A 13,094-nucleotide genomic window follows, 5' to 3' on the forward strand; every position below is an offset into this window, starting at 1 on the left:
CGGGGGCGGTACCTCTGGATTGGCAAACCGGGGTGGTGGTTCCTCTCTTTAAGAAGGGGGACCGGAGGGTGTGTTCCAACTATCGTGGGATCACACTCCTCAGCCTTCCCGGTAAGGTTTATTCAGGTGTACTGGAGAGGAGGCTACGCCAGATAGTCGAACCTCGGATTCAGGAGGAACAGTGTGGTTTTCGTCCTGGTCGTGGAACTGTGGACCAGCTATATACTCTCGGCAGGGTTCTTGAGGGTGCATGGGAGTTTGCCCAACCAGTCTACATGTGCTTTGTGGACTTGGAGAAGGCATTCGACCGTGTCCCTCGGGAAGTCCTGTGGGGAGTGCTCAGAGAGTATGGGGTATCGGACTGTCTTATTGTGGCGGTCCGTTCCCTGGTCCGCATTGCCGGCAGTAAGTCGAACACTTTTCCAGTGAGGGTTGGACTCCGCCAAGGCTGTCCTTTGTCACCGATTCTGTTCATAACTTTTATGGACAGAATTTCTAGGTGCAGTCAAGGCGTTGAGGGGATCCGATTTGGTAACCGCATCATCTGCTTTTTGCAGATGATGTGGTCCTGATGGCTTCATCTGATGCGGATCTTCAGCTCACGCTGGATCGGTTCGCAGCCGAGTGTGAAGCGACCGGAATGAAAATCAGCACCTCCAAATCCGAGTCCATGGTTCTCGCCCGGAAAAGGGTGGAATGCCATCTCCGGGTTGGAGAGGAGACCCTGCCCCAAGTGGAGGAGTTCAAGTACCTAGGAGTCTTGTTCACGAGTGAGGGAAGAGTGGATCGTGAGATCGACAGGCGGATCGGTGCGGCGTCTTCAGTAATGCGGACGTTGTACCGATCCGTTGTGGTGAAGAAGGAGCTGAGCCGGAAGGCAAAGCTCTCAATTTACAGGTCGATCTACGTTCCCATCCTCACCTATGGTCATGAGCTTTGGGTCATGACCGAAAGGATAAGATCACGGGTACAAGCGGCCGAAATGAGTTTCCTCCGCCGTGTGGCGGGGCTCTCCCTTAGAGATAGGGTGAGAAGTTCTGCCATCCGGGAGGAACTCAAAGTAAAGCCGCTCCTCCTTCACATCGAGAGGAGCCAGATGAGGTGGTTCGGGCATCGGGTCAGGATGCCACCCGAACGCCTCCCTAGGGAGGTGTTTAGGGCACGTCCAACCGGTAGGAGGCCACGGGGAAGACCCAGGACACGTTGGGAAGACTATGACTCCCGGCTGGCCTGGGAACGCCTCGGGATCCCCCGGGAAGAGCTAGACGAAGTGGCTGGGGAGAGGGAAGTTTGGGTTTCCCTGCTTAGGCTGTTGCCCCCGCGACCCGACCTCGGATAAGCGGAAGATGATGGATGGAAAGTTTCCATGGGAATTAACAGGAATGTATGCGAATTAATGGGAAATTAATTGGAATAAACATGCTTGATCTTGCAGCATGATTATTAGCTAAAACAACCTGATATAATACAAATACAGTAGAATTTCAACCCTGTTCTGTGCATTCCTCCATCACATGAAAAGATAATTCCCAGCATACTACACACACTAGAGCAGGGCTATTGATGCCACACTAGTAATTATATTACTGGGGTAAATATATTTGGTATTTAAAATTAATAGAGGTGTAATTTCTTGTTACTGTATGACTGTAGACTACTCCAGCAGACTTCCACTCAAACTAGCTAGCTGTTCCTGTATTTGTTAAATCATTTTGAGGCCAATAACTCTATCTAGCTAGTTTTATGTACCACCACAGTCTCATATTGAACCGAAAATATTTCTCTGTTAGCCATGGTGCTAATTTTCCATAGGTTAAATTCTACAGACCCCATTTCCATATGAGTTGGGAAATGGTGTTAGATGTAAATATAAACAGAATACAATGATTTGCAAATAATTTTCAAACCATATTTAATTGAATGCACTACAAATACAAGATATTTGATGTTCAAACTAATAAACATTTTTTTTGGGGCAAATAATCATTAACTTTATAATTTGATGCCAGCAACACGTGACAAAGACGTTGGGAAAGGTAGCTATAAATACTGATAAAGTTGAGGAATGCTCATCAAACACTTATATGGAACATCCCACAGATGTGCAGGCTAATTGGGAACAGTTGGGTGCCATGATTGGGTATAAAGGCAACTTCCATGAAATGCTAAGTCATTCACAAACAAGGATGGGGCGAGGTACACCACTTTGTAGGCAAATTGTCGAACAGTTTTAGAACAACATTTCTCAACGAGCTTGTGCAAGGAATTTAGGGATTTTACCATCTACGGTCCGTAAAATCATCAACAAGTTCAGAGAATCTGGAGAAATCACTGCACGTAAGCGATGATATTACGGACTTTTGATCCCTCAGGCGGTACTGCATCGAAAACCGACATCAGTGTGTAAAGGATATCACCACATGGGCTCAGGAACCCTTCATAAAACCACTGTTAGTAACTACAGTTGGTCGCTACTTCTGTAAGTGCAAGCCACAACTCTACTATGCAAAGCCAAACCCATTTATCAACAATATCCTGAAACACCGCCGGCTTGGCTGGACCCGAGCTCCCCTAAGATGGACTGATGCAAAGTGGAAAGGTGTTCTGTGGTCTGACGAGTCCACATTTCAAATTATATTTGGAAACACAGGACGTGGTGTCCTCCAAAACAAAGAGGGAAATAACCATTCCGATTGTTATAGGCACTAAGTTCAAAAGCCAGCATCTGTGATGGTATGGGGGTGTATTAGTGCCCAAGGCATGGGTAACTTACACATCTGTGAAGGCACCATTAATGCTGAAAGGTACATACAGGTTTTGGAGCAACATGTTTTGTCATCCGAGCAACGTTATCATGGACGCCTCTGCTTATTTCACCAAGACAAGTGTTACAACAGCGTGGCTTCGAAAAAAAAGAGTGCGGGTACTTTCCTGGCCAGCCTGCAGTACAGACCTGTCTCCCATCGAAAATGTGCGGCGCATTATGAAGCGTAAAATAGGACAGCGGAGACCCCGGACTGTTGAACGACTGAAGCTCTACATAAAACAAGAATGGGAAATAATTCCACTTTCGAAGCTTCAACAATTAGTTTCCTCAGTTCCCAAACATATATTGAGTGTTGTTAAAAGAAAAGGTGATGTAACACAGTGGTGAACATGCCCTTTCCCAACTACTTTGGCACATGTTGCAGCCATGAAATTCGAAGTTAATTATTATTTGAAAAAAAAAATAAAAGTTTATGAGTTTGAACATCAAATATCTTGTCTTTGTAGCATATTCAACTGAATATGGGTTGAGAAGGATCTTACACAATTTCCCAACTCATATGGAAACGGGGTTTGTATTCACTTATGCTAAAAACACTAGTGATCCGAATTTACCTTTTTTTGTTAACTGTAAATTTCAACTAGCAAATACTAAATCAGAACGTGCAGTTTCCTCTGCCTTCAGTTCTGCTAGTTTGGTTTAGCTTTCTGTGGAGAGGCAGGGCACAGCGTAGCCCAGCCCAAGATGGCGGCAAGGAGGCGTGGCCCGGGCGACCCACCGTAGATATTATGTGATTGGGCCGGCACACAGAGGCAGTGCCTCAAAATCACGCCACAAATATTGTTGTCTGGGTGGAAATCGGGAGAAATTCGGTAGAATAGATGCCCTAGGAGATTTTTGGGAGGGGCACTGAAATTCAGGGGTCTCCCGGGAAAATCGGGAGGGTTGGCAAGTATGACTGGGAGACGCAACTGCTTTGTGCTTCTCTCTACGTCCGTGTACCACTCCATACAGCGGCGTTTTTAAAAGTCATACATTTTACTGTTTGAAACCGATACCGAGAAATTTCCGATATTACATTTACATCCCTAATACTTATATTATGTAATTCACCAGCTCTGTGGCCTTGTGGTTAGAGTGTCCGCCCTGAGTTCAAACCCCGGCGGAGTCATACCAAAGACTACAAAAAATGGGAGCCATTGCCTCCCTGCTTGGCACTCAGCACCAAGGGTTGGAATTGGGGGTTAAATCACCAAATGATTCCCGAGCGCGGCGTACTCAGTAAACGTTTAGGAACTGAGGAGACCAATTTTTGAAGCTTGTCAGGTGGAATTTTTAGGTTGTTCAATAGTCCGGGGTCTCCGTTGTGGTATTTTAGGCTTTATATTGCACCACACATTTTCAGAGAGGTTAGGACTACAGGCAGGCCAGTCTAGTACCTGCAATCTTTTACTATGGAGCCACGCTGTTGTAACTCGTGGTTTGGCATTGGCTTGCTGAAATAAGCAGGGCGGTTCATGGAAAAGACCTTGCTTGGATGACAACATATGTTGCTCCAAAACCTGTATGGACCTTTAAGCATTAATGGTGCTTTCACAGATGTGCAAGTTACCCATGCTTTGGGAAATAATGCACCTCCATCAATCACAGATGCTGGCTTTTGAACTTTGTGTCTATAACAATCCGGATGGTTCTTTTCCTCCTTGTTCCGGGGGACACGGCGTCCACAGATTCCCCCCAAATAATTGAAATGTGGACTCGTCAGACCACAGTAAACTTTTCTACTTTGCATCAGTCCATCTTATATGAGCTCGGGCCCAGCAAAAGGTGTTTCTGGGTGTTGTTGATAAATGGCTCTCGCTTTACAAAGTAGAGTTTTAACTTGCCTTTACAATACAGCAACCAACTGTAGTTACTGACAGTGGTTTTCTGAAGTGTTCCTGAACCCATGTGGTGGTATCCTTTACACACTGATGTCGCTTTTTGATGCAGAACCGCCTGTGGGATCCAAGGTCTGTAATATCATTGCATAAGTGCAGTGATTTCTCCAGATTATCCAAACCTTTTGATGACCTCATGGACGCTAAATGGTGAAATCCCTAAATTTTTGCAAAAGCTCCTTGAGAAATGTTCTTAACTGTTTGACAATTTGCTCAGGCATTTGTTTCACAAAGTGGTGACCCTCGCCCCATCCTTGTTTGTGAATGACTGAGCATTTCATGGAAGCTGTTTTTATACCCAATCATGGCACCCACCTGTTCCCAATTAGCCTGCACACCTGTGGGATGTTCCAAATAAGTGTTTGATGAGCATTCCACAACTTTCTCAGTGTTTTTTTGCCACTTGTGCCAGCTTTTTTGAAACATCTTGCAGGCATTGAATTCCAACGGAGCTAAAATTTGAAAAAAATAACAAGGTTTTCCAGTTCAAACGTTAAATATCTTGTCTTTGCAGTCTATTCAGTTGAATATAGGATGAAAATGATTTGCAAATTCTGTATTTATTTATCATTTACACAACGTGCCAACTTCATTGGTTTTGGGGTTTGTACATCCAAGCTTACGTTCTAGGGCAGTGGTAGGGAACCTATGGCTCTTTTGATGACTACATTTGGCTCTCAGAAAATTATATTTATATAGCACTTTTCTCTAGTGACTCAAAGCGCTTTACAAAGTGACACCCAATATCTAAGTTACATTTAAACCAGTGTGGGTGGCACTGGGAACAGGTGGGTAAAGTGTCTTGCCTAAGGACACAACGGCAGTGATTTGGATGGCGGAAGCGGGAATCGAACCTGGAACCCTCAGGTTACTAGCACGGCCACTCTACCAACCGAGGTATGCCAAGTAACCGTGTAATACTCTTCCATATCAGTAGGTGGCAGTCGGTAGCTAATTGCTTTGTAGATGTGGAAAACAGCGGGAGGCAGAGTGCAGGTAAAAAGGTGTCTAATGCTTAAACCAGGGGTAGGGAACCTATGGCTCTAGAGCCAGATGACTGCATATGGCTCTGAGATAAATCTTAGCTGACATTGCTTAACACGATAAGTAATTAATAATTCCGCTGGTTATCAATCAATCAATGTTTACTTATATAGCCCTAAATCACTAGTGTCTCAAAGGGCTGCACAAACCACTACGACATCCTCGGTAGGCCCACATAAGGGCAAGGAAAACTCACACCCAGTGGGACGTCGGTGACAATGATGACTATGAGAACCTTGGAGAGGAGGAAAGCAATGGATGTCGAGCGGGTCTAACATGATACTGTGAAAGTTCAATCCATAATGGATCCAACACAGTCGCGAGAGTCCAGTCCAAAGCGGATCCAACACAGCAGTGAGAGTCCCGTTCACAGCGGAGCCAGCAGGAAACCATCCCAAGCGGAGGCAGATCAGCAGCGCAGAGATGTCCCCAGCCGATACACAGGCGTTATCACAGTTTCAAAAATAATGTTCAAATTATAAAACATTCTCGTGCATTTTAATCCAACCATCCGTTTTCTACCGCACCTGTTCAAGATGTCGCATTAATGGTAAGACGTATTATATGTATTATTGGTTAACTTTTATAATAACAATGTTAAAAAGAATAAGAGACTTATTATACTCTACAAATGTTGGTCATACTTAAAAATGCACAAATTTAGTTGTATTCAGTGTTGAAAAATGTTATATGGCTCTTACGGAAATACATTGTGAAATATTTGGCTTTCATGGCTCTCCAAGCCAGGGGTGCCCACACTTTTTCTGCAGGCGGGCTACTTTTCAATTGACCAACTCGAGGGGATCTACCTCATTTATATATATCATTTATATTTATTTATTTATGAAAGAGACATTTTTGTAAACAAGTTAAATGTGTTTAATGATAATACAAGCATGTGTAACACATATAGATGTCTTTCTTTCACAAAGACAAGAATATAAGTTGGTGTATTACCTGATTCTGATGACTTGCATTGATTGGAATCAGACAGTAATGATGATAACGCCCACATTTTCAAATGGAGGAGAAAAAAAGTTGTCCTTTCTGTACAATACCACATGAAAGTGGTTGGTTTTTGGCATCTAATTCATCCAGCTTCCATACACTTTACAAGAAAAACATTGGCGGCAAATTCCGTAGCTTGCTTGATTGACATACACGGCACCCGAGGGTCTTGTGAGATGACGCTGGCTGCTGCCAGTTCATTATTATGAAAAAATGACAGAGAGGAAGGCGAGAAACACTTTTTATTTCAACAGACTTTCGCGCCGTCCCTTCCGTCAAAACTCTAAAGGCCGACTGCACATTTCCTATCTTCACAATAAAAGCCCTGCTTCATGCTGCCTGCGCTAACAAAATAAGAGTCTCGGAAAGCTGGCGTGCACAAGTGATGTGGACGCCAGCTTTCTGAGGGATCGCTTGTGCACGGCAGTTTTCCGAGACTCTGTATTTAGTTAGCGCAGGCAGCATGAAGCAGGGCTTTTATTGTGAAGATAGGAAATGTGCAGTCGGCCTTTAGAGTTTTGACGGAAGGTACGGCGCGAGAGTCTGTTGAAATAAAAAGTGTTTCTCGCCTTCCTCTCGGTCATATTTTCATAATAATGATCTTGCAGCAGCCAGCGTCATCTCACAAGACCCTCCGGTACCGTGAATGTCATTTAAGTGACGTCTTGGTGAAGATTGATGATCACTAATTTTTAGGTCTATTTTTTATATAAGCCTGGCTGGAGATCGACTGACACACCCCCCGCGGTCGACTGGTAGCTCGCGATCGACGTAATGGGCACCCCTGCTCTAAGCCAAAAAGGTTCCCGACCCCTGTTCTAGGCTTTTGTCCCTGGAGGAGACGATCCGTCATGAAATGCTTGCCGAACTTTTGCAATGAGCGATGTAAAAGTAATTAGACATTGAGCGACTGGAACCAAACTGTCGGAAACAGAATAGTGTTTGTCGTTTGAAGGACAACTCATCAATTGATAAGCGCACTAAAAGAAAGGAGAAAGACAGCTGCACACAGACGTCATCAGTGTCTCACAGCAGCACCGGGAGAAAATTCATTTACTTTAAGACGTGCAGTAAAAAAGGAAGGCCTCGTGTAAAAAAAAAAAAAAAAAAAAAAGGACCTTTATGTGCAATCAATAGCTGAGCCAATGAGCACGGGCCTGAGGAGCTGGGTGTTCCTTCACTTCGCTGCAGAGGGAAGCGTCATGACTTGACTTTCTATTAGCGCCGCCGTTTGTCTCTTGAAGGACATTCCAGCAGAGGGTGAAATGGGATATGTGCTGCGGCTGATTAGACGTACCGCTGTTGAGATTAGATTTCTCGCCTGGCATGCGGGCATAATGCCACAGTGCAACTTGTTGAGGGGACACTCTGACCATGCAGCCAGGTTCTTTAAATAGTTAGATAATCAATTATAATCCATGGATTCCATCCATTTTCTACCGCCTGTCTCTTTCGGGGTCGCTGGAGCCTATCTCAGTTAGGTTGTACACCTCTAGCTTCTATCCATCTATCCATCTTCTTCCGCTTATCAGAGGTCGGGTCGTGGGGGCAGCAGCCTAAGCAGGGAAGCCCAGACTTCCCTCTCCCCAGCCACTTTGTCCAGCTCTTCCCGGGGGATCCCGAGGCATTCCCAGGCCAGTTGGGAGACATAGTCTTCCCAACGTGTCCTGGGTTTTCTACCGGTTGGACGTGCCCTTAAACACCTCCCTAGGGATGCGTTCGGGTGGCATCCTGACCAGATGCCCGGACCACCTCAGCTGGCTCTTCTCGATGTGGAGGAGCAGCGGCTTTACTTTGAGTTCCTCCCGGATGGCAGAACTTCCCACCCGATCTCTCAGGTTTGTGCTGAAAACAAAGTTTCGTTGTACTTGTGCAATGACAATAAAGACCTATCCTATCCTATTCTCTAAGGGAGAGACCCGCCACCCGGCAGAGGAAAACTCATTTTGGCCGCTTGTACCCGTGATCTTGTCCTTACGGTCATGACCCAAAGCTCATGACCATAGGTGAGGATGGGAACGTAGATCGACCGGTAAATTGAGAGCTTTGCCTTCCGGCTCAGCTCCTTCTTCACCACAACGGATCGGTACAACGTCCGCATTACTGAAGACGCCGCACCGATCCGCCTGTCGATCTCACGATCCACTCTTCCCCCACTCGTGAACAAGACTCCTAGGTACTTGAACTCCTCCACTTGGGGCAGGGTCTCCTCCCCAACCCGGAGATGGCAGTCCACCCTTTTCTGGGCAAGAACCATGGACTCGGACTTGGAAGTGCTGATTCTCATCTCCCATTCATCACCTCTATCTTCTTTGAACCTCAATTACGTATGAAACCACTACATCCGACAAATTATTGACAATACAAAATGGAAATAATAATACACTGCAAAAAGTGAGTGTTCAAAAACAAGAAAAAAACAAACAAAAATTTGCGGTATTTTATTTGAACTAAGCAAATTGTCTGCCAATAGAACAAGAACATTTCGATTGTCAAGACTTTCCAAGACAAGTAATATTAGCTTACTTCAATGAAGCCAAAAATACCTTAAAATAAGTAATTCTCACTAATAACAAGTGCACTTTTCTTGGTAGAAAAAAATATTTGAGACCTTTTGTCATGTCTTGGTGATCATTTTTAGTTCGGCTATGTTCTGTTTGGTTTTTGCACTCTGTCAGTTCCTGTTTTTTCACTCCCGGCTTTGTTTCCATGACAATTCATTAGTTTTCACCTGTCCTCAGGTCACGCACCTGATTCTTTTGGACTCGCACACCAGTTGTCGATCACATCACCTCTATTTAAGCCTGTAGTTGCCAGGCCATCAGCCTGGCGACAACACCCTCTACACACCCTTGTTATTCATTCTGATGATCCATGCTGCTCTTTTTCATGCTCTTTTCTCGTTCCAAGTAAGTTTTCTTTATTCATGTCATAGTTTGCAAGTTTTGTTTTATGTCCATAGTTTTGCCTTTGTGGTAGTTTTGTTTGTTCCTTTTTTTCGAGTTAAGATAAAATCATGTTTTACCTTCACACCATTCTTGACACAATGATATGTGCTCGGCATTACATTTCTTGAAACCAGCAAACCTATACTAAAAACTAATTTATTGTTCTTAATTGAAAGGCAACAAGGCAATTGCTTGTTACTCTTGGGGTCTACCAGCCGCCCAGGCAAATCCTGTGGTCTAAAAACGCATTTTTCCATTGATAACATGACATCATCACGCCAGTTAAGTCAATTAGTGCGCATATACACAGCCTGGCCCCCAGGCAAAAATGTTTTAATTGTAATTTTGAAGAATTTATCTGAAAGTGCATGAAATATTTCTGTTCGAAATTGTTAGAAATGTCACATGTTAAATGTTTAAGTAGTCAGTTTACTATACTGTGCCAACTGTACTACTATATGAGTACGTATTTTCTCTCGTTTCATTGAAAATAAAAAAGCAAAGTCCATTTGGCTGTCATCCGTTTTAATAATAAGACACAATTGTGTCAAAGTCATGATTATTTTTGTCATGCTTGAAATAAGAAATTATTACTTTAAAAAAGTAGTTTTATACTTGTGAGTGTTGATATTCTACTTTCAAGCATGTTTTACTCCATATAGGTCATCAAATCTCAGCAACAAGCTGTAATATCTTACTGAGATCATTTAGGACCAAAACCCTTAAAACAAGTAAAACACTAACATAAAATCTGCTTAGTTAGAAGAATTATCTTATCAGACAGAAAATAAGCAAATATCACCCTTATTTGAGATATTTAATCTTACTTAGATTTCAGTTTTTGCAGTGTAGTGATTAGCTATGCTACGGATAACACTAAGCCTTAAAGGGGAACATTATCACAAGTTCAAAAGGGTTAAAAACAATAAAAATCAATTCCCAGTGGCTTGTTTTATTTTTCGAAGTTTTTTTCAAAATTTTACACCTCCCGGAATATCCCTAAAAAAAGCTTTAAAGTTCTTGATTTTCGCTATTTGCGATGCGACTGTCCATTTCCCTGTGACGTCATACAGTGCTGCCAATACAAACAACATGGCGGTTACCACAGCAAAATATAGCGACATTAGCTCGGATTCAGACTCGGATTTCAGCGGCTTAAGCGATTCAACAGATTACACATGTATTGAAACAGATGGTCGGAGTATGGAGGCAGATAGCGAAAACGAAATTGAAGAAGAAATTAAAGCTATTGAGCGAATAGCTATTGACGCTATTCGGCCATAGCGTGGGTGTACCTAATGAAGTGGGCCATAGCATGGCTGCCTTATTAGCATCGCCGGTAAAATGTGCGGACCAAACGATCAGGACTTTCGCATCTTGTGACACTGGAGCAACTTAAATATGTCGATTGGTAAGTGTTTGTTTTGCATTAAATGTGGGTATCTAGTTTCAAATGTACATACAGCTAGCGTAAATAGCATGTTAGCATTGATTAGCGTAGCATGTTAGCATCGATTAGCTGGCAGTCATGCCGTGACCAAATATGTCTGATTAGCACATAAGTCAACAACATCAACAAAACTCACCTTTGTGATTTAGTTGACTTAATCGTTGCAAATGCATCTGCAGGTTATCCATACATCTCTGTGCCATGTCTGTCTTAGCATCGCCGGTCAAATGTGAAGACACTCTGGTACATTCAATGGAGGTCAGGCGGCAGATTTCTTGCCGGTGGTGCGACTTGAATCCCTCCCTGTTAGTGTTGTTACACCCTCCGACAACACACCGACGAGGCATGATCACTTCGAGGTTTCAAAAAATAGTCGAAAAAACGGAAAATAACAGAGCTGAGACCCGGTGTTTGTAATGTGAAAATGAAAATGGCGGGTGTGTTACCTCGGTGACGTCACGTTCTGACATCATCGCTACAAGACCGATAAACAGAAAGGCGTTTAATTTGCCAAAAATCACCCATTTAGAGTTCGGAAATCGGTTAAAAAAATACATGGTCTTTTTTCTGCAACATCAAGGTATATATTGACGCTTGCAGAGGTTTGGTGATAATGTTCGCCTTTAAATACACTTATCTCTTATAACTCCAAAATGTTATTGTGCAAATCAATTTACCGTGTTTTCTGGACAATAGGATTATAAGGCGCACTGCCGATGAGCGGGTCTATTCAGGTCTTTTTTCTTACAAAAGGTGCGCTGGATTATAAAGCGCATTAAAGGGGTTATATATGTATATTTTTTTTCTAAATGTAAAACACTTCCTTGTGGTCGACATCAGGGTTCCCCAACCGTTTTCCACTGGGGTCCGGTTTAATGTATACGTTAGTTTCACGGATCAGCTTTCCACACATGGCGAAAAATGAGCCTTTGGCTACAAGCTGACACATTAACATTTTATATGTCCATTAATGTGCATTGTCTCATGTACTATAATAAAATTGTTGTAATATAGATCAATTAACAAGCTTATTGGTGTGTTTAGTGGGACAGGCGGAAGATCATTGGAAGAAACTGCGGTAGTTTATAAGTCAATTAATGTTTCTGTGTCACGGACCGGTGGTTGTTGACCACTGGTCTACATAACATGTAATGGTGGGTCTTTGGTCACAATGTTTTACAGATCATCTTCGACAGCGTCTTCTCCCCGTCATCTTTGTTGTAGCGGTGTAGCGTGCAAGGACGGGAGTTGGAAGAAGTGTCAAAAGATGGAGTTAACTGTTTGAATGACAATCAATAACGGAGCATCTCCTCCTAGGGAAAAAAACCACACCGGAAATACAGTATGTCCCGTGAAAAACCGTCCGACCAGAACTGTAATAACCAAAGTTCCTTGAGTGAATTAAGTAAACTCACTACACCGGTGTGTTTTAGCACTTTCATGGCGAGTTTACTGACATATATAAGTAAAAAGTTTACACTATATTACTTTACTTAAATCCATAACGGAGCAGCATCTCTTGATCTGTGACTCACTTGGGCAACAACGCTGGAAATGTGTCCCACGAAAAAACGTCCGACCGGAACTCTAATCACTAAAGTTCCTCGGGTGAATAATGTAAACTCACTACACTGGTAGTTTTTAGCGCTTCCATAGCGAGATACAGTGTAAGTTAAAACTAGGGATGTATTAGTATTGGACTGCAGATATCGGAGAAAAAAAAGGTTTTAAAATGTCATATCGGATATTATCGGTATCGGTTTTAAAATTGTCGGTATCGGTTTCAGAAAGTAAAATGTATGACCTTTTAAAAAGCCGCTGTGTACAGGGACGTAACGAGGAGTACAGAGCGCCAATAAACCTTAAAGGCACTGCCTTAGCATGCCAGTTCAGTCACATATCTAGGGCTTTTCACACACACAAGTGAATGCAAGCAC

At 43.2% G+C, this 13,094-nt stretch overlaps 1 protein-coding gene across 1 annotated transcript in view; it reads right to left on the bottom strand.

The window, feature by feature from the left end:
- Window positions 1-13,094, bottom strand: part of LOC133562902 (protein kinase C-binding protein NELL2-like) — a 382,068-nt gene that overhangs the window by 150,309 nt on the left and 218,665 nt on the right. The window lies entirely within an intron of this gene.

This window comes from Nerophis ophidion, linkage group LG12 (assembly GCF_033978795.1).
Source record: "Nerophis ophidion isolate RoL-2023_Sa linkage group LG12, RoL_Noph_v1.0, whole genome shotgun sequence".
In the NCBI taxonomy this organism is placed as follows: Eukaryota; Metazoa; Chordata; class Actinopteri; order Syngnathiformes; family Syngnathidae; genus Nerophis; species Nerophis ophidion.